The following is a 22898-nucleotide window of genomic DNA, read 5'->3' as shown; positions in this document are numbered from 1 at the left end:
AACAAGAAGAAGAAGAAATATCTAGAAATATGTCCGTCAGGCCCCTTCCCTTGAGATAAATCTGCAAATATCTCGGAAACGAAGCGAGCTATGGCAAAATGTTAACAGACTTTATTTGTAGAGAATTAAGTTTCCTACTTTTTATGTTCTATGATATTTTTTGATCAGAAGCGTAGTTTTCGAGATATATCGAGATATTTAAAAGTTCCGAAGCCGCACCAACATAATAGAGATACAGAAACACCGTGGCCCCTTTCTTTGAGATAACTCTGCACTAGTGCGAGCCGCAAATGCCACTTCCAGCTTAGCTGTGCAGAAGAAGAACAACAAGAAGAAGAAATATCTCGAAATATGTCCGTCAGGCCCCTTCCCTTGAGATAAATCTGCAAATATCTCGGAAACGAAGCGAGTTATGGCAAAATGTTAAGAGACCTTATTTGTAGAGAATTAAGTTTCCTACTTTTTATGTTCTATGATATTTTTTGATCAGATGCGTAGTTCTCGAGATATATCAAGATATTTAAAAGTTCCGAAGCCGCACCAACATAATAGAGATACAGAAACACCGTGGCCCCTTTCTTTGAGATAACTCTGCACTATTGCGAGCTGCAAATGCCACTTCCAGCTTAGCTCTGCAGAAGAAGAACAACAAGAAGAAGAAATATCTCGAAATATGTTCGTCAGGCCCCTTCCCTTGAGATAAATCTGCAAATATCTCGGAAACGAAGCGAGCTATGGCAAAATGATAAGAGAAGTTTTTTGTAGAGAATCATGTTTCCTACAATTTATGTTGTATGATATTTTTTGATCAGATGCGTAGTTCTCGAGATATATCAAGATATTTAAAAGTTCCGAAGCCGCACCAACATAATAGAGATACAGAAACACCGTGGCCCCTTTCTTTGAGATAACTCTGCACTATTGCGAGCTGCAAATGCCACTTCCAGCTTAGCTGTGCAGAAGAAGAACAACAAGAAGAAGAAGTGTCTCGAAATATGTCCGTCAGGCCCCTTCCCTTGAGGTAAATCTGCAAATATCTCGGAAACGAAGCGAGCAATGGCAAAATGTTGAGAGACCTTTTTTGTAGAGAATTAAGTTTCCTACTTTTTATGTTCTATGATATTTTTTGATCAGATGCGTAGTTCTCGAGATATATCAAGATATTTAAAAGTTCCGAAGCCGCACCAACATAATAGAGATACAGAAACACCGTGGCCCCTTTCTTTGAGATAACTCTGCACTATTGCGCGCTGCAAATGCCACTTCCAGCTTAGCTGTGCAGAAGAAGAACAACAAGAAGAAGAAATATCTCGAAATATGTCCGTCAGGCCCGTTCCTTTGAGCTGAATCTGCAAATATCTCGGAAACGAAGCGAGCTATGGCAAAATGTTAAGAGACGTTTTTTGTAGAGAATTATGTTTCCTACAATCTATGTTCTATGATATTTTTTGATCAGAAGCGTAGTTTTCGAGATATATCGAGATATTTAAAAGTTCCGAAGCCGCACCAACATAATAGAGATATAGAAACACCGTGGCCCCTTTCTTTGAGATAACTCTGCACTATTGCGAGCTGCAAACGCCACTTCCAGCTTAGCTGTGCAGAAGAAGAACAACAAGAAGAAGAAATATCTCGAAATATGTCCGTCAGGCCCCTTCCCTTGAGATAAATCTGCAAATATCTCGGAAACGAAGCGAGCTATGGCAAAATGTTAAGAGACCTTTTTTGTAGAGAATTAAGTTTCCTACTTTTTATGTTCTATGATATTTTTTGATCAGATGCGTAGTTCTCGAGATATATCAAGATATTTAAAAGTTCCGAAGCCGCACCAACATAATAGAGATACAGAAACACCGTGGCCCCTTTCTTTGAGATAACTCTGCACTATTGCGCGCTGCAAATGCCACTTCCAGCTTAGCTGTGCAGAAGAAGAACAACAAGAAGAAGAAATATCTCGAAATATGTCCGTCAGGCCCCTTCCCTTGAGATAAATCTGCAAATATCTCGGAAACGAAGCGAGCTATGGTAAAATGTTAAGAGACCTTTTTTGTAGAGAATTAAGTTTCCTACTTTTTATGTTCTATAATATTTTTTGATCAGATGCGTAGTTCTCGAGATATATCAAGATATTTAAAAGTTCCGAAGCCGCACCAACATAATAGAGATACAGAAACACCGTGGCCCCTTTCTTTGAGATAACTCTGCACTATTGCGAGCTGCAAATGCCACTTCCAGCTTAGCTGTGCAGAAGAAGAACAACAAGAAGAAGAAATATCTCGAAATATGTCCGTCAGGCCCCTTCCCTTGAGATAAATCTGCAAATATCTCGGAAACGAAGCGAGCTATGGCAAAATGTTAAGAGACCTTTTTTGTAGAGAATTAAGTTTCCTACTTTTTATGTTCTATGATATTTTTTGATCAGATGCGTAGTTCTCGAGATATATCAAGATATTTAAAAGTTTCGAAGCCGCACCAACATAATAGAGATACAGAAACACCGTGGCCCCTTTCTTTGAGATAACTCTGCACTATTGCGAGCTGCAAATGCCACTTCCGGCTTAGCTGTGCAGAAGAAGAACAACAAGAAGAAGAAATATCTCGAAATATGTCCGTCAGGCCCCTTCCCTTGAGATATATCTGCACATATCTCGGAAACGAAGCGAGCTATGGCAAAATGTTAAGAGAAGTTTTTTGTAGAAAATCATGTTTCCTACAATTTATGTTCTATGATATTTTTTGATTAGAAGCGTAGTTTTCGAGATATATCGAGATATTTAAAAGTTCCGAAGCCGCACCAACATAATAGAGATACAGAAACACCGTGGCCCCTTTCTTTGAGATAACTCTGCACTAGTGCGAGCCGCAAATGCCACTTCCAGCTTAGCTGTGCAGAAGAAGAACAACAAGAAGAAGAAATATCTCGAAATATGTCCGTCAGGCCCCTTCCCTTGAGATAAATCTGCAAATATCTCGGAAGCGAAGCGAGCTATGGCAAAATGTTAAGAGACCTTTTTTGTAGAGAATTGTGTTTCCTACTTTTTATGTTCTATGATATTTTTTGATCAGATGCGTAGTTCTCGAGATATATCAAGATATTTAAAAGTTCCGAAGCCGCACCAACATAATAGAGATACAGAAACACCGTGGCCCCTTTCTTTGAGATAACTCTGCACTATTGCGAGCTGCAAATGCCACTTCCAGCTTAGCTCTGCAGAAGAAGAACAACAAGAAGAAGAAATATCTCGAAATATGTTCGTCAGGCCCCTTCCCTTGAGATAAATCTGCAAATATCTCGGAAACGAAGCGAGCTATGGCAAAATGATAAGAGAAGTTTTTTGTAGAGAATCATGTTTCCTACAATTTATGTTCTATGATATTTTTTGATCAGATGCGTAGTTCTCGAGATATATCAAGATATTTAAAAGTTTCGAAGCCGCACCAACATAATAGAGATACAGAAACACCGTGGCCCCTTTCTTTGAGATAACTCTGCACTATTGCGAGCTGCAAATGCCACTTCCGGCTTAGCTGTGCAGAAGAAGAACAACAAGAAGAAGAAATATCTCGAAATATGTCCGTCAGGCCCCTTCCCTTGAGATATATCTGCACATATCTCGGAAACGAAGCGAGCTATGGCAAAATGTTAAGAGAAGTTTTTTGTAGAAAATCATGTTTCCTACAATTTATGTTCTATGATATTTTTTGATTAGAAGCGTAGTTTTCGAGATATATCGAGATATTTAAAAGTTCCGAAGCCGCACCAACATAATAGAGATACAGAAACACCGTGGCCCCTTTCTTTGAGATAACTCTGCACTAGTGCGAGCCGCAAATGCCACTTCCAGCTTAGCTGTGCAGAAGAAGAACAACAAGAAGAAGAAATATCTCGAAATATGTCCGTCAGGCCCCTTCCCTTGAGATAAATCTGCAAATATCTCGGAAACGAAGCGAGCTATGGCAAAATGTTAAGAGACCTTTTTTGTAGAGAATTAAGTTTCCTACTTTTTATGTTCTATGATATTTTTTGATCAGATGCGTAGTTCTCGAGATATATCAAGATATTTAAAAGTTCCGAAGCCGCACCAACATAATAGAGATACAGAAACACCGTGGCCCCTTTCTTTGAGATAACTCTGCACTATTGCGAGCTGCAAATGCCACTTCCAGCTTAGCTCTGCAGAAGAAGAACAACAAGAAGAAGAAATATCTCGAAATATGTTCGTCAGGCCCCTTCCCTTGAGATAAATCTGCAAATATCTCGGAAACGAAGCGAGCTATGGCAAAATGATAAGAGAAGTTTTTTGTAGAGAATCATGTTTCCTACAATTTATGTTCTATGATATTTTTTGATCAGATGCGTAGTTCTCGAGATATATCAAGATATTTAAAAGTTCCGAAGCCGCACCAACATAATAGAGATACAGAAACACCGTGGCCCCTTTCTTTGAGATAACTCTGCACTATTGCGAGCTGCAAATGCCACTTCCAGCTTAGCTGTGCAGAAGAAGAACAACAAGAAGAAGAAGTGTCTCGAAATATGTCCGTCAGGCCCCTTCCCTTGAGGTAAATCTGCAAATATCTCGGAAACGAAGCGAGCAATGGCAAAATGTTGAGAGACCTTTTTTGTAGAGAATTAAGTTTCCTACTTTTTATGTTCTATGATATTTTTTGATCAGATGCGTAGTTCTCGAGATATATCAAGATATTTAAAAGTTCCGAAGCCGCACCAACATAATAGAGATACAGAAACACCGTGGCCCCTTTCTTTGAGATAACTCTGCACTATTGCGAGCTGCAAATGCCACTTCCAGCTTAGCTCTGCAGAAGAAGAACAACAAGAAGAAGAAATATCTCGAAATATGTTCGTCAGGCCCCTTCCCTTGAGATAAATCTGCAAATATCTCGGAAACGAAGCGAGCTATGGCAAAATGATAAGAGAAGTCTTTTGTAGAGAATCATGTTTCCTACAATTTATGTTCTATGATATTTTTAGATCAGATGCGTAGTTCTCGAGATATATCAAGATATTTAAAAGTTCCGAAGCCGCACCAACATAATAGAGATACAGAAACACCGTGGCCCCTTTCTTTGAGATAACTCTGCACTATTGCGAGCTGCAAATGCCACTTCCAGCTTAGCTGTGCAGAAGAAGAACAACAAGAAGAAGAAGTGTCTCGAAATATGTCCGTCAGGCCCCTTCCCTTGAGGTAAATCTGCAAATATCTCGGAAACGAAGCGAGCAATGGCAAAATGTGGAGAGACCTTTTTTGTAGAGAATTAAGTTTCCTACTTTTTATGTTCTATGATATTTTTTGATCAGATGCGTAGTTCTCGAGATATATCAAGATATTTAAAAGTTCCGAAGCCGCACCAACATAATAGAGATACAGAAACACCGTGGCCCCTTTCTTTGAGATAACTCTGCACTATTGCGAGCTGTAAATGCCACTTCCAGCTTAGCTGTGCAGAAGAAGAACAACAAGAAGAAGAAATATCTCGAAATATGTCCGTCAGGCCCGTTCCTTTGAGCTGAATCTGCAAATATCTCGGAAACGAAGCGAGCTATGGCAAAATGTTAAGAGACGTTTTTTGTAGAGAATTATGTTTCCTACAATCTACGTTCTATGATATTTTTTGATCAGAAGCGTAGTTTTCGAGATATATCGAGATATTTAAAAGTTCCGAAGCCGCACCAACATAATAGAGATATAGAAACACCGTGGCCCCTTTCTTTGAGATAACTCTGCACTATTGCGAGCTGCAAACGCCACTTCCAGCTTAGCTGTGCAGAAGAAGAACAACAAGAAGAAGAAATATCTCGAAATATGTCCGTCAGGCCCCTTCCCTTGAGATAAATCTGCAAATATCTCGGAAACGAAGCGAGCTATGGCAAAATGTTAAGAGACCTTTTTTGTAGAGAATTAAGTTTCCTACTTTTTATGTTCTATGATATTTTTTGATTAGATGCGTAGTTCTCGAGATATATCAAGATATTTAAAAGTTCCGAAGCCGCACCAACATAATAGAGATACAGAAACACCGTGGCCCCTTTCTTTGAGATAACTGTGCACTATTGCGAGCTGCAAATGCCACTTCCAGCTTAGCTGTGCAGAAGAAGAACAACAAGAAGAAGAAGTGTCTCGAAATATGTCCGTCAGGCCCCTTCCCTTGAGGTAAATCTGCAAATATCTCGGAAACGAAGCGAGCAATGGCAAAATGTTGAGAGACCTTTTTTGTAGAGAATTAAGTTTCCTACTTTTTATGTTCTATGATATTTTTTGATCAGATGCGTAGTTCTCGAGATATATCAAGATATTTAAAAGTTTCGAAGCCGCACCAACATAATAGAGATACAGAAACACCGTGGCCCCTTTCTTTGAGATAACTCTGCACTATTGCGAGCTGCAAATGCCACTTCCGGCTTAGCTGTGCAGAAGAAGAACAACAAGAAGAAGAAATATCTCGAAATATGTCCGTCAGGCCCCTTCCCTTGAGATATATCTGCACATATCTCGGAAACGAAGCGAGCTGTGGCAAAATGTTAAGAGAAGTTTTTTGTAGAAAATCATGTTTCCTACAATTTATGTTCTATGATATTTTTTGATCAGAAGCGTAGTTTTCGAGATATATCGAGATATTTAAAAGTTCCGAAGGCGCACCAACATAATCGAGATACAGAAACACCGTGGCCCCTTTCTTTGAGATAACTCTGCACTAGTGCGAGCCGCAAATGCCACTTCCAGCTTAGCTGTGCAGAAGAAGAACAAGAAGAAGAAGAAATATCTCGAAATATGTCCGTCAGGCCCCTTCCCTTGCGATAAATCTGCAAATATCTCGGAAACGAAGTGAGCTATGGCAAAATGTTAAGAGACCTTTTTTGTAGAGAATTAAGTTTCCTACTTTTTATGTTCTATGATATTTTTTGATCAGATGCGTAGTTCTCGAGATATATCAAGATATTTAAAAGTTTCGAAGCCGCACCAACATAATAGAGATACAGAAACACCGTGGCCCCTTTCTTTGAGATAACTCTGCACTATTGCGAGCTGCAAATGCCACTTCCGGCTTAGCTGTGCAGAAGAAGAACAACAAGAAGAAGAAATATCTCGAAATATGTCCGTCAGGCCCCTTCCCTTGAGATATATCTGCACATATCTCGGAAACGGAGCGAGCTATGGCAAAATGTTAAGAGAAGTTTTTTGTAGAAAATCATGTTTCCTACAATTTATGTTCTATGATATTTTTTGATTAGAAGCGTAGTTTTCGAGATATATCGAGATATTTAAAAGTTCCGAAGCCGCACCAACATAATAGAGATACAGAAACACCGTGGCCCCTTTCTTTGAGATAACTCTGCACTAGTGCGAGCCGCAAATGCCACTTCCAGCTTAGCTGTGCAGAAGAAGAACAACAAGAAGAAGAAATATCTCGAAATATGTCCGTCAGGCCCCTTCCCTTGAGATAAATCTGCAAATATCTCGGAAACGAAGCGAGCTATGGCAAAATGTTAAGAGACCTTTTTTGTAGAGAATTAAGTTTCCTACTTTTTATGTTCTATGATATTTTTTGATCAGATGCGTAGTTCTCGAGATATATCAAGATATTTAAAAGTTCCGAAGCCGCACCAACATAATAGAGATACAGAAACACCGTGGCCCCTTTCTTTGAGATAACTCTGCACTATTGCGCGCTGCAAATGCCACTTCCAGCTTAGCTGTGCAGAAGAAGAACAACAAGAAGAAGAAATATCTCGAAATATGTCCGTCAGGCCCCTTCCCTTGAGATAAATCTGCAAATATCTCGGAAACGAAGCGAGCTATGGCAAAATGTTAAGAGACCTTTTTTGTAGAGAATTAAGTTTCCTACTTTTTATGTTCTATAATATTTTTTGATCAGATGCGTAGTTCTCGAGATATATCAAGATATTTAAAAGTTCCGAAGCCGCACCAACATAATAGAGATACAGAAACACCGTGGCCCCTTTCTTTGAGATAACTCTGCACTATTGCAAGCTGTAAATGCCACTTCCAGCTTAGCTGTGCAGAAGAAGAACAAGAAGAAGAAGAAATATCTAGAAATATGTCCGTCAGGCCCCTTCCCTTGAGATAAATCTGCAAATATCTCGGAAACGAAGCGAGCAATGGCAAAATGTTAACAGACCTTATTTGTAGAGAATTAAGTTTCCTACTTTTTATGTTCTATGATATTTTTTGATCAGAAGCGTAGTTTTCGAGATATATCGAGATATTTAAAAGTTCCGAAGCCGCACCAACATAATAGAGATACAGAAACACCGTGGCCCCTTTCTTTGAGATAACTCTGCACTAGTGCGAGCCGCAAATGCCACTTCCAGCTTAGCTGTGCAGAAGAAGAACAACAAGAAGAAGAAATATCTCGAAATATGTCCGTCAGGCCCCTTCCCTTGAGATAAATCTGCAAATATCTCGGAAACGAAGCGAGCTATGGCAAAATGATGAGAGAAGTTTTTTGTAGAGAATCATGTTTCCTACAATTTATGTTCTATGATATTTTTTGATCAGATGCGTAGTTCTCGAGATATATCAAGATATTTAAAAGTTCCGAAGCCGCACCAACATAATAGAGATACAGAAACACCGTGGCCCCTTTCTTTGAGATAACTCTGCACTATTGCGAGCTGCAAATGCCACTTCCAGCTTAGCTGTGCAGAAGAAGAACAACAAGAAGAAGAAGTGTCTCGAAATATGTCCGTCAGGCCCCTTCCCTTGAGGTAAATCTGCAAATATCTCGGAAACGAAGCGAGCAATGGCAAAATGTTGAGAGACCTTTTTTGTAGAGAATTAAGTTTCCTACTTTTTATGTTCTATGATATTTTTTGATCAGATGCGTAGTTCTCGAGATATATCAAGATATTTAAAAGTTCCGAAGCCGCACCAACATAATAGAGATACAGAAACACCGTGGCCCCTTTCTTTGAGATAACTCTGCACTATTGCGAGCTGCAAATGCCACTTCCAGCTTAGCTCTGCAGAAGAAGAACAACAAGAAGAAGAAATATCTCGAAATATGTTCGTCAGGCCCCTTCCCTTGAGATAAATCTGCAAATATCTCGGAAACGAAGCGAGCTATGGCAAAATGATAAGAGAAGTTTTTTGTAGAGAATCATGTTTCCTACAATTTATGTTCTATGATATTTTTTGATCAGATGCGTAGTTCTCGAGATATATCAAGATATTTAAAAGTTCCGAAGCCGCACCAACATAATAGAGATACAGAAACACCGTGGCCCCTTTCTTTGAGATAACTCTGCACTATTGCGAGCTGCAAATGCCACTTCCAGCTTAGCTGTGCAGAAGAAGAACAACAAGAAGAAGAAGTGTCTCGAAATATGTCCGTCAGGCCCCTTCCCTTGAGGTAAATCTGCAAATATCTCGGAAACGAAGCGAGCAATGGCAAAATGTTGAGAGACCTTTTTTGTAGAGAATTAAGTTTCCTACTTTTTATGTTCTATGATATTTTTTGATCAGATGCGTAGTTCTCGAGATATATCAAGATATTTAAAAGTTCCGAAGCCGCACCAACATAATAGAGATACAGAAACACCGTGGCCCCTTTCTTTGAGATAACTCTGCACTATTGCGAGCTGTAAATGCCACTTCCAGCTTAGCTGTGCAGAAGAAGAACAACAAGAAGAAGAAATATCTCGAAATATGTCCGTCAGGCCCGTTCCTTTGAGCTGAATCTGCAAATATCTCGGAAACGAAGCGAGCTATGGCAAAATGTTAAGAGACGTTTTTTGTAGAGAATTATGTTTCCTACAATCTACGTTCTATGATATTTTTTGATCAGAAGCGTAGTTTTCGAGATATATCGAGATATTTAAAAGTTCCGAAGCCGCACCAACATAATAGAGATATAGAAACACCGTGGCCCCTTTCTTTGAGATAACTCTGCACTATTGCGAGCTGCAAACGCCACTTCCAGCTTAGCTGTGCAGAAGAAGAACAACAAGAAGAAGAAATATCTCGAAATATGTCCGTCAGGCCCCTTCCCTTGAGATAAATCTGCAAATATCTCGGAAACGAAGCGAGCTATGGCAAAATGTTAAGAGACCTTTTTTGTAGAGAATTAAGTTTCCTACTTTTTATGTTCTATGATATTTTTTGATTAGATGCGTAGTTCTCGAGATATATCAAGATATTTAAAAGTTCCGAAGCCGCACCAACATAATAGAGATACAGAAACACCGTGGCCCCTTTCTTTGAGATAACTGTGCACTATTGCGAGCTGCAAATGCCACTTCCAGCTTAGCTGTGCAGAAGAAGAACAACAAGAAGAAGAAGTGTCTCGAAATATGTCCGTCAGGCCCCTTCCCTTGAGGTAAATCTGCAAATATCTCGGAAACGAAGCGAGCAATGGCAAAATGTTGAGAGACCTTTTTTGTAGAGAATTAAGTTTCCTACTTTTTATGTTCTATGATATTTTTTGATCAGATGCGTAGTTCTCGAGATATATCAAGATATTTAAAACTTTCGAAGCCGCACCAACATAATAGAGATACAGAAACACCGTGGCCCCTTTCTTTGAGATAACTCTGCACTATTGCGAGCTGCAAATGCCACTTCCGGCTTAGCTGTGCAGAAGAAGAACAACAAGAAGAAGAAATATCTCGAAATATGTCCGTCAGGCCCCTTCCCTTGAGATATATCTGCACATATCTCGGAAACGAAGCGAGCTATGGCAAAATGTTAAGAGAAGTTTTTTGTAGAAAATCATGTTTCCTACAATTTATGTTCTATGATATTTTTTGATCAGAAGCGTAGTTTTCGAGATATATCGAGATATTTAAAAGTTCCGAAGCCGCACCAACATAATAGAGATACAGAAACACCGTGGCCCCTTTCTTTGAGATAACTCTGCACTAGTGCGAGCCGCAAATGCCACTTCCAGCTTAGCTGTGCAGAAGAAGAACAACAAGAAGAAGAAATATCTCGAAATATGTCCGTCAGGCCCCTTCCCTTGAGATAAATCTGCAAATATCTCGGAAACGAAGCGAGCTATGGCAAAATGTTAAGAAACCTTTTTTGTAGAGAATTAAGTTTCCTACTTTTTATGTTGTATGATATTTTTTGATCAGATGCGTAGTTCTCGAGATATATCAAGATATTTAAAAGTTCCGAAGCCGCACCAACATAATAGAGATACAGAAACACCGTGGCCCCTTTCTTTGAGATAACTCTGCACTATTGCGCGCTGCAAATGCCACTTCCAGCTTAGCTGTGCAGAAGAAGAACAACAAGAAGAAGAAATATCTCGAAATATGTCCGTCAGGCCCCTTCCCTTGAGATAAATCTGCAAATATCTCGGAAACGAAGCGAGCTATGGCAAAATGTTAAGAGACCTTTTTTGTAGAGAATTAAGTTTCCTACTTTTTATGTTCTATAATATTTTTTGATCAGATGCGTAGTTCTCGAGATATATCAAGATATTTAAAAGTTCCGAAGCCGCACCAACATAATAGAGATACAGAAACACCGTGGCCCCTTTCTTTGAGATAACTCTGCACTATTGCAAGCTGTAAATGCCACTTCCAGCTTAGCTGTGCAGAAGAAGAACAAGAAGAAGAAGAAATATCTAGAAATATGTCCGTCAGGCCCCTTCCCTTGAGATAAATCTGCAAATATCTCGGAAACGAAGCGAGCTATGGCAAAATGTTAACAGACTTTATTTGTAGAGAATTAAGTTTCCTACTTTTTATGTTCTATGATATTTTTTGATCAGAAGCGTAGTTTTCGAGATATATCGAGATATTTAAAAGTTCCGAAGCCGCACCAACATAATAGAGATACAGAAACACCGTGGCCCCTTTCTTTGAGATAACTCTGCACTAGTGCGAGCCGCAAATGCCACTTCCAGCTTAGCTGTGCAGAAGAAGAACAACAAGAAGAAGAAATATCTCGAAATATGTCCGTCAGGCCCCTTCCCTTGAGATAAATCTGCAAATATCTCGGAAACGAAGCGAGCTATGGCAAAATGTTAAGAGACCTTATTTGTAGAGAATTAAGTTTCCTACTTTTTATGTTCTATGATATTTTTTGATCAGATGCGTAGTTCTCGAGATATATCAAGATATTTAAAAGTTCCGAAGCCGCACCAACATAATAGAGATACAGAAACACCGTGGCCCCTTTCTTTGAGATAACTCTGCACTATTGCGAGCTGCAAATGCCACTTCCAGCTTAGCTCTGCAGAAGAAGAACAACAAGAAGAAGAAATATCTCGAAATATGTTCGTCAGGCCCCTTCCCTTGAGATAAATCTGCAAATATCTCGGAAACGAAGCGAGCTATGGCAAAATGATAAGAGAAGTTTTTTGTAGAGAATCATGTTTCCTACAATTTATGTTGTATGATATTTTTTGATCAGATGCGTAGTTCTCGAGATATATCAAGATATTTAAAAGTTCCGAAGCCGCACCAACATAATAGAGATACAGAAACACCGTGGCCCCTTTCTTTGAGATAACTCTGCACTATTGCGAGCTGCAAATGCCACTTCCAGCTTAGCTGTGCAGAAGAAGAACAACAAGAAGAAGAAGTGTCTCGAAATATGTCCGTCAGGCCCCTTCCCTTGAGGTAAATCTGCAAATATCTCGGAAACGAAGCGAGCAATGGCAAAATGTTGAGAGACCTTTTTTGTAGAGAATTAAGTTTCCTACTTTTTATGTTCTATGATATTTTTTGATCAGATGCGTAGTTCTCGAGATATATCAAGATATTTAAAAGTTCCGAAGCCGCACCAACATAATAGAGATACAGAAACACCGTGGCCCCTTTCTTTGAGATAACTCTGCACTATTGCGCGCTGCAAATGCCACTTCCAGCTTAGCTGTGCAGAAGAAGAACAACAAGAAGAAGAAATATCTCGAAATATGTCCGTCAGGCCCGTTCCTTTGAGCTGAATCTGCAAATATCTCGGAAACGAAGCGAGCTATGGCAAAATGTTAAGAGACGTTTTTTGTAGAGAATTATGTTTCCTACAATCTATGTTCTATGATATTTTTTGATCAGAAGCGTAGTTTTCGAGATATATCGAGATATTTAAAAGTTCCGAAGCCGCACCAACATAATAGAGATATAGAAACACCGTGGCCCCTTTCTTTGAGATAACTCTGCACTATTGCGAGCTGCAAACGCCACTTCCAGCTTAGCTGTGCAGAAGAAGAACAACAAGAAGAAGAAATATCTCGAAATATGTCCGTCAGGCCCCTTCCCTTGAGATAAATCTGCAAATATCTCGGAAACGAAGCGAGCTATGGCAAAATGTTAAGAGACCTTTTTTGTAGAGAATTAAGTTTCCTACTTTTTATGTTCTATGATATTTTTTGATCAGATGCGTAGTTCTCGAGATATATCAAGATATTTAAAAGTTCCGAAGCCGCACCAACATAATAGAGATACAGAAACACCGTGGCCCCTTTCTTTGAGATAACTCTGCACTATTGCGCGCTGCAAATGCCACTTCCAGCTTAGCTGTGCAGAAGAAGAACAACAAGAAGAAGAAATATCTCGAAATATGTCCGTCAGGCCCCTTCCCTTGAGATAAATCTGCAAATATCTCGGAAACGAAGCGAGCTATGGTAAAATGTTAAGAGACCTTTTTTGTAGAGAATTAAGTTTCCTACTTTTTATGTTCTATAATATTTTTTGATCAGATGCGTAGTTCTCGAGATATATCAAGATATTTAAAAGTTCCGAAGCCGCACCAACATAATAGAGATACAGAAACACCGTGGCCCCTTTCTTTGAGATAACTCTGCACTATTGCGAGCTGGAAATGCCACTTCCAGCTTAGCTGTGCAGAAGAAGAACAACAAGAAGAAGAAATATCTCGAAATATGTCCGTCAGGCCCCTTCCCTTGAGATATATCTGCACATATCTCGGAAACGAAGCGAGCTATGGCAAAATGTTAAGAGACGTTTTTTGTAGAGAATTATGTTTCCTACAATTTATGTTCTATGATATTTTTTGATCAGAGGCGTAGTTTTCGAGATATATCGAGATATTTAAAAGTTCCGAAGCCGCACCAACATAATAGAGATATAGAAACACCGTGGCCCCTTTCTTTGAGATAACTCTGCACTATTGCGAGCTGCAAACTCCACTTCCAGCTTAGCTGTGCAGAAAAAGAACAACAAGAAGAAGAAATATCTCGAAATATGTCCGTCAGGCCCCTTCCCTTGAGATAAATCTGCAAATATCTCGGAAACGAAGCGAGCTATGGCAAAATGTTAAGAGACCTTTTTTGTAGAGAATTAAGTTTCCTACTTTTTATGTTCTATGATATTTTTTGATCAGATGCGTAGTTCTCGAGATATATCAAGATATTTAAAAGTTCCGAAGCCGCACCAACATAATAGAGATACAGAAACACCGTGGCCCCTTTCTTTGAGATAACTCTGCACTATTGCGAGCTGGAAATGCCACTTCCAGTTTAGCTGTGCAGAAGAAGAACAACAAGAAGAAGAAATATCTCGAAATATGTCCGTCAGGCCCCTTCCCTTGAGATAAATCTGCAAATATCTCGGAAACGAAGCGAGCTATGGCAAAATGTTCAGAGACCTTTTTTGTAGAGAATTAAGTTTCCTACTTTTTATGTTCTATGATATTTTTTGATCAGATGCGTAGTTCTCGAGATATATCAAGATATTTAAAAGTTCCGAAGCCGCACCAACATAATAGAGATACAGAAACACCGTGGCCCCTTTCTTTGAGATAACTCTGCACTATTGCAAGCTGTAAATGCCACTTCCAGCTTAGCTGTGCGGAAGAAGAACAACAGGAGGAAGAAATATCTCGAAATATGTCCGTCAGGCCCCTTCCCTTGAGATATATCTGCAAATATCTCGGAAACGAAGCGAGCTATGGCAAAATGTTAAGAGACCTTTTTTGTAGAGAATTACGTTTCCTACAATTTATGTTCTATGATATTTTTTGATCAGAAGCCTAGTTTTCGAGATATATCGAGATATTTAAAAGTTCCGAAGCCGCACCAGCATAATAGAGATACAGAAACACCGTGGCCCCTTTCTTTGAGATAACTCTGCACTATTGCGAGCTGGAAATGCCACTTCCAGTTTAGCTGTGCAGAAGAAGAACAACAAGAAGAAGAAATATCTCGAAATATGTCCGTCAGGCCCCTTCCCTTGAGATATATCTGCAAATATCTCGGAAACGAAGCGAGCTATGGCAAAATGTTAAGAGACCTTTTTTGTAGAGAATTAAGTTTCCTACTGTTTATGTTCTATGATATTTTTTGATCAGATGCGTAGTTCTCGAGATATATCAAGATATTTAAAAGTTCCGAAGCCGCACCAACATAATAGAGATACAGAAACACCGTGGCCCCTTTCTTTGAGATAACTCTGCACTATTGCAAGCCGCAAAAGCCACTTCCAGCTTAGCTGTGCAGAAGAAGAACAACAAGAAGAAGAAATATCTCGAAATATGTCCGTCAGGCCCCTTCCCTTGAGATATATCTGCAAATATCTCGGAAACGAAGCGAGCTATGGCAAAATGTTAAGAGACCTTTTTTGTAGAGAATTAAGTTTCCTACTTTTTATGTTCTATAATATTTTTTGATCAGATGCGTAGTTCTCGAGATATATCAAGATATTTAAAAGTTCCGAAGCCGCACCAACATAATAGAGATACAGAAACACCGTGGCCCCTTTCTTTGAGATAACTCTGCACTATTGCGAGCTGGAAATGCCACTTCCAGCTTAGCTGTGCAGAAGAAGAACAACAAGAAGAAGAAATATCTCGAAATATGTCCGTCAGGCCCCTTCCCTTGAGATATATCTGCACATATCTCGGAAACGAAGCGAGCTATGGCAAAATGTTAAGAGACGTTTTTTGTAGAGAATTATGTTTCCTACAATTTATGTTCTATGATATTTTTTGATCAGAGGCGTAGTTTTCGAGATATATCGAGATATTTAAAAGTTCCGAAGCCGCACCAACATAATAGAGATATAGAAACACCGTGGCCCCTTTCTTTGAGATAACTCTGCACTATTGCGAGCTGCAAACTCCACTTCCAGCTTAGCTGTGCAGAAAAAGAACAACAAGAAGAAGAAATATCTCGAAATATGTCCGTCAGGCCCCTTCCCTTGAGATAAATCCGCAAATATCTCGGAAACGAAGCGAGCTATGGCAAAATGTTAAGAGACCTTTTTTGTAGAGAATTAAGTTTCCTACTTTTTATGTTCTATGATATTTTTTGATCAGATGCGTAGTTCTCGAGATATATCAAGATATTTAAAAGTTCCGAAGCCGCACCAACATAATAGAGATACAGAAACACCGTGGCCCCTTTCTTTGAGATAACTCTGCACTATTGCGAGCTGGAAATGCCACTTCCAGTTTAGCTGTGCAGAAGAAGAACAACAAGAAGAAGAAATATCTCGAAATATGTCCGTCAGGCCCCTTCCCTTGAGATAAATCTGCAAATATCTCGGAAACGAAGCGAGCTATGGCAAAATGTTAAGAGACCTTTTTTGTAGAGAATTAAGTTTCCTACTTTTTATGTTCTATGATATTTTTTGATCAGATGCGTAGTTCTCGAGATATATCAAGATATTTAAAAGTTCCGAAGCCGCACCAACATAATAGAGATACAGAAACACCGTGGCCCCTTTCTTTGAGATAACTCTGCACTATTGCAAGCTGTAAATGCCACTTCCAGCTTAGCTGTGCGGAAGAAGAACAACAGGAGGAAGAAATATCTCGAAATATGTCCGTCAGGCCCCTTCCCTTGAGATATATCTGCAAATATCTCGGAAACGAAGCGAGCTATGGCAAAATGTTAAGAGACCTTTTTTGTAGAGAATTACGTTTCCTACAATTTATGTTCTATGATATTTTTTGATCAGAAGCGTAGTTTTCGAGATATATCGAGATATTTAAAAGTTCCGAAGCCGCACCAGCATAATAGAGATACAGAAACACCGTGGCCCCTTTCTTTGAGATAACTCTGCACTATTGCGAGCTGGAAATGCCACTTCCAGTTTAGCTGTGCAGAAGAAGAACAACAAGAAGAAGAAATATCTCGAAATATGTCCGTCAGGCCCCTTCCCTTGAGATATATCTGCAAATATCTCGGAAACGAAGCGAGCTATGGCAAAATGTTAAGAGACCTTTTTTGTAGAGAATTAAGTTTCCTACTGTTTATGTTCTATGATATTTTTTGATCAGATGCGTAGTTCTCGAGATATATCAAGATATTTAAAAGTTCCGAAGCCGCACCAACATAATAGAGATACAGAAACACCGTGGCCCCTTTCTTTGAGATAACTCTGCACTATTGCAAGCCGCAAATGCCACTTCCAGCTTAGCTGTGCGGAAGAAGAACAACAAGAAGAAGAAATATCTCGAAATATGTCCGTCAGGCCCCTTCCCTTGAGATACATCTGCAAATATCTCGGAAACGAAGCGAGCTATGGCAAAATGTTAAGAGACCTTTTTTGTAGAGAATTAAGTTTCCTACTTTTTATGTTCTATGATATTTTTTGATCAGATGCGTAGTTCTCGAGATATATCAAGATATTTAAAAGTTCCGAAGCCGCACCAACATAATAGAGATACAGAAACACCGTGGCCCTTTTCTTTGAGATAACTCTGCACTAGTGCGAGCCGCAAATGCCACTTCCAGCTTAGCTGTGCAGAAGAAGAAGAACAAGAAGAAGAAATATCTCTAAATATGTCCGTCAGGCCCCTTCCCTTGAGATAAATCTGCAAATATCTCGGAAACGAAGCGAGCTATGGCAAAATGTTAAGAGACCTTTTTTGTAGAGAATTAAGTTTCCTACTGTTTATGTTCTATGATATTTTTTGATCAGATGCGTAGTTCTCGAGATATATCAAGATATTTAAAAGTTCCGAAGCCGCACCAACATAATAGAAATACAGAAACACCGTGGCCCCTTTCTTTGAGATAACTCTGCACTAGTGCGAGCCGCAAATGCCACTTCCAGCTTAGCTGTGCAGAAGAAGAACAACAAGAAGAAGAAATATCTCGAAATATGTCCGTCAGGCCCCTTCCCTTGAGATAAATCTGCAAATATCTCGGAAACGAAGCGAGCTATGGCAAAATGTTAAGCGACCTTTTTTGTAGAGAATTAAGTTTCCTACTTTTTATGTTCTATGATATTTTTTGATCAGATGCGTGGTTCTCGAGATATATCAAGATATTTAAAAGTTCCGAAGCCGCACCAACATAATAGAGATACAGAAACACCGTGGCCCCTTTCTTTGAGATAACTCTGCACTATTGCAAGCCGCAAATGCCACTTCCAGCTTAGCTGTGCAGAAGAAGAACAACAAGAAGAAGAAATATCTCGAAATATGTCCGTCAGGCCCCTTCCCTTGAGATATATCTGCAAATATCTCGGAAACGAAGCGAGCTATGGCAAAATGTTAAGAGACCTTTTTTGTAGAGAATTAAGTTTCCTACTGTTTATGTTCTATGATATTTTTTGATCAGATGCGTAGTTCTCGAGATATATCAAGATATTTAAAAGTTCCGAAGCCGCACCAACATAATAGAGATACAGAAACACCGTGGCCCCTTTCTTTGAGATAACTCTGCACTATTGCAAGCTGTAAATGCCACTTCCAGCTTAGCTGTGCGGAAGAAGAACAACAAGAGGAAGAAATATCTCGAAATATGTCCGTCAGGCCCCTTCCCTTGAGATATATCTGCAAATATCTCGGAAACGAAGCGAGCTATGGCAAAATGTTAAGAGACCTTTTTTGTAGAGAATTACGTTTCCTACAATTTATGTTCTATGATATTTTTTGATCAGAAGCGTAGTTTTCGAGATATATCGAGATATTTAAAAGTTCCGAAGCCGCACCAACATAATAGAGATACAGAAACACCGTGGCCCCTTTCTTTGAGATAACTCTGCACTATTGCGAGCTGGAGATGCCACTTCCAGTTTAGCTGTGCAGAAGAAGAACAACAAGAAGAAGAAATATCTCGAAATATGTCCGTCAGGCCCCTTCCCTTGAGATATATCTGCAAATATCTCGGAAACGAAGCGAGCTATGGCAAAATGTTCAGAGACCTTTTTTGTAGAGAATTAAGTTTCCTACTGTTTATGTTCTATGATATTTTTTGATCAGATGCGTAGTTCTCGAGATATATCAAGATATTTAAAAGTTCCGAAGCCGCACCAACATAATAGAGATACAGAAACACCGTGGCCCCTTTCTTTGAGATAACTCTGCACTATTGCAAGCCGCAAATGCCACTTCCAGCTTAGCTGTGCGGAAGAAGAACAACAAGAAGAAGAAATATCTCGAAATATGTCCGTCAGGCCCCTTCCCTTGAGATAAATCTGCAAATATCTCGGAAACGAAGCGAGCTATGGCAAAATGTTAAGAGACCTTTTTTGTAGAGAATTAAGTTTCCTACTTTTTATGTTCTATGATATTTTTTGAGCAGATGCGTAGTTCTCGAGATATATCAAGATATTTAAAAGTTCCGAAGCCGCACCAACATAATAGAGATACAGAAACACCGTGGCCCCTTTCTTTGAGATAACTCTGCACTAGTGCGAGCCGCAAATGCCACTTCCAGCTTAGCTGTGCAGAAGAAGAACAACAAGAAGAAGAAATATCTCGAAATATGTCCGTCAGGCCCCTTCCCTTGAGATAAATCTGCAAATATCTCGGAAACGAAGCGAGCTATGGCAAAATGTTAAGCGACCTTTTTTGTAGAGAATTAAGTTTCCTACTTTTTATGTTCTATGATATTTTTTGATCAGATGCGTAGTTCTCGAGATATATCAAGATATTTAAAAGTTCCGAAGCCGCACCAACATAATAGAGATACAGAAACACCGTGGCCCCTTTCTTTGAGATAACTCTGCACTATTGCGAGCTGCAAATGCCACTTCCGGCTTAGCTGTGCAGAAGAAGAACAACAAGAAGAAGAAATATCTCGAAATATGTCCGTCAGGCCCCTTCCCTTGAGATAAATCTGCAAATATCTCGGAAACGAAGCGAGCTATGGCAAAATGTTAAGAGACCTTTTTTGTAGAGAATTAAGTTTCCTACTTTTTATGTTCTATGATATTTTTTGATCAGATGCGTAGTTCTCGAGATATATCAAGATATTTAAAAGTTCCGAAGCCGCACCAACATAATAGAGATACAGAAACACCGTGGCCCCTTTCTTTGAGATAACTCTGCACTATTGCAAGCCGCAAATGCCACTTCCAGCTTAGCTGTGCAGAAGAAGAACAACAAGAAGAAGAAATATCTCGAAATATGTCCGTCAGGCCCCTTCCCTTGAGATAAATCTGCAAATATCTCGGAAACGAAGCGAGCTATGGCAAAATGTTAAGAGACCTTTTTTGTAGAGAATTAAGTTTCCTACTTTTTATGTTCTATGATATTTTTTGATCAGATGCGTAGTTCTCGAGATATATCAAGATATTTAAAAGTTCCGAAGCCGCACCAACATAATAGAGATACAGAAACACCGTGGCCCCTTTCTTTGAGATAACTCTGCACTATGACAAGCTGTAAATGCCACTTCCAGCTTAGCTGTGCGGAAGAAGAACAACAAGAAGAAGAAATATCTCGAAATATGTCCGTCAGGCCCCTTCCCTTGAGATATATCTGCAAATATCTCGGAAACAAAGCGAGCTATGGCAAAATGTTAAGAGACCTTTTTTGTAGAGAATTACGTTTCCTACAATTTGTGTTCTATGATATTTTTTGATCAGAAGCGTAGTTTTCGAGATATATCGAGATATTTAAAAGTTCCGAAGCCGCACCAACATAATAGAGATACAGAAACACCGTGGCCCCTTTCTTTGAGATAACTCTGCACTATTGCGAGCTGGAAATGCCACTTCCAGTTTAGCTGTGCAGAAGAAGAACAACAAGAAGAAGAAATATCTCGAAATATGTCCGTCAGGCCCCTTCCCTTGAGATATATCTGCAAATATCTCGGAAACGAAGCGAGCTATGGCAAAATGTTAAGAGACCTTTTTTGTAGAGAATTAAGTTTCCTACTGTTTATGTTCTATGATATCTTTTGATCAGATGCGTAGTTCTCGAGATATATCAAGATATTTAAAAGTTCCGAAGCCGCACCAACATAATAGAGATACAGAAACACCGTGGCCCCTTTCTTTGAGATAACTCTGCACTACTGCAAGCCGCAAATGCCACTTCCAGCTTAGCTGTGCGGAAGAAGAACAACAAGAAGAAGAAATATCTCGAAATATGTCCGTCAGGCCCCTTCCCTTGAGATAAATCTGCAAATATCTCGGAAACGAAGCGAGCTATGGCAAAATGTTAAGAGACCTTTTTTGTAGAGAATTAAGTTTCCTACTTTTTATGTTCTATGATATTTTTTGATCAGATGCGTAGTTCTCGAGATATATCAAGATATTTAAAAGTTCCGAAGCCGCACCAACATAATAGAGATACAGAAACACCGTGGCCCCTTTCTTTGAGATAACTCTGCACTATTGCAAGCCGCAAATGCCACTTCCAGCTTAGCTGTGCAGAAGAAGAACAACAAGAAGAAGAAATATCTCGAAATATGTCCGTCAGGCCCCTTCCCTTGAGATAAATCTGCAAATATCTCGGAAACGAAGCGAGCTATGGCAAAATGTTAAGAGACCTTTTTTGTAGAGAATTAAGTTTCCTACTTTTTATGTTCTATGATATTTTTTGATCAGATGCGTAGTTCTCGAGATATATCAAGATATTTAAAAGTTCCGAAGCCGCACCAACATAATAGAGATACAGAAACACCGTGGCCCCTTTCTTTGAGATAACTCTGCACTATGACAAGCTGTAAATGCCACTTCCAGCTTAGCTGTGCGGAAGAAGAACAACAAGAAGAAGAAATATCTCGAAATATGTCCGTCAGGCCCCTTCCCTTGAGATATATCTGCAAATATCTCGGAAACGAAGCGAGCTATGGCAAAATGTTAAGAGACCTTTTTTGTAGAGAATTAAGTTTCTTACTTTTTATGTTCTATGATATTTTTTGATCAGATGCGTAGTTCTCGAGATATATCAAGATATTTAAAAGTTCCGAAGCCGCACCAACATAATAGAGATACAGAAACACCGTGGCCCCTTTCTTTGAGATAACTCTGCACTATTGCAAGCCGCAAATGCCACTTCCAGCTTAGCTGTGCAGAAGAAGAACAACAAGAAGAAGAAATATCTCGAAATATGTCCGTCAGGCCCCTTCCCTTGAGATAAATCTGCAAATATCTCGGAAACGAAGCGAGCTATGGCAAAATGTTAAGCGACCTTTTTTGTAGAGAATTAAGTTTCCTACTTTTTATGTTCTATGATATTTTTTGATCAGATGCGTAGTTCTCGAGATATATCAAGATATTTAAAAGTTCCGAAGCCGCACCAACATAATAGAGATACAGAAACACCGTGGCCCCTTTCTTTGAGATAACTCTGCACTATTGCAAGCCGCAAATGCCACTTCCAGCTTAGCTGTGCAGAAGAAGAACAACAAGAACAAGAAATATCTCGAAATATGTCCGTCAGGCCCCTTCCCTTGAGATATATCTGCAAATATCTCGGAAACGAAGCGAGCTATGGCAAAATGTTAAGAGACCTTTTTTGTAGAGAATTAAGTTTCCTACTTTTTATGTTCTATGATATTTTTTGATCAGATGCGTAGTTCTCGAGATATATCAAGATATTTAAAAGTTCCGAAGCCGCACCAACATAATAGAGATACAGAAACACCGTGGCCCCTTTCTTTGAGATAACTCTGCACTATTGCAAGCCGCAAATGCCACTTCCAGCTTAGCTGTGCAGAAGAAGAACAACAAGAAGAAGAAATATCTCGAAATATGTCCG

The sequence above is a fragment of the Osmia lignaria genome, unplaced genomic scaffold (assembly GCF_051020975.1).
Source record: "Osmia lignaria lignaria isolate PbOS001 unplaced genomic scaffold, iyOsmLign1 scaffold0001, whole genome shotgun sequence".
NCBI lineage: Eukaryota > Metazoa > Arthropoda > Insecta > Hymenoptera > Megachilidae > Osmia > Osmia lignaria.
Note: the sequence above shows the minus strand (reverse complement) of the source record.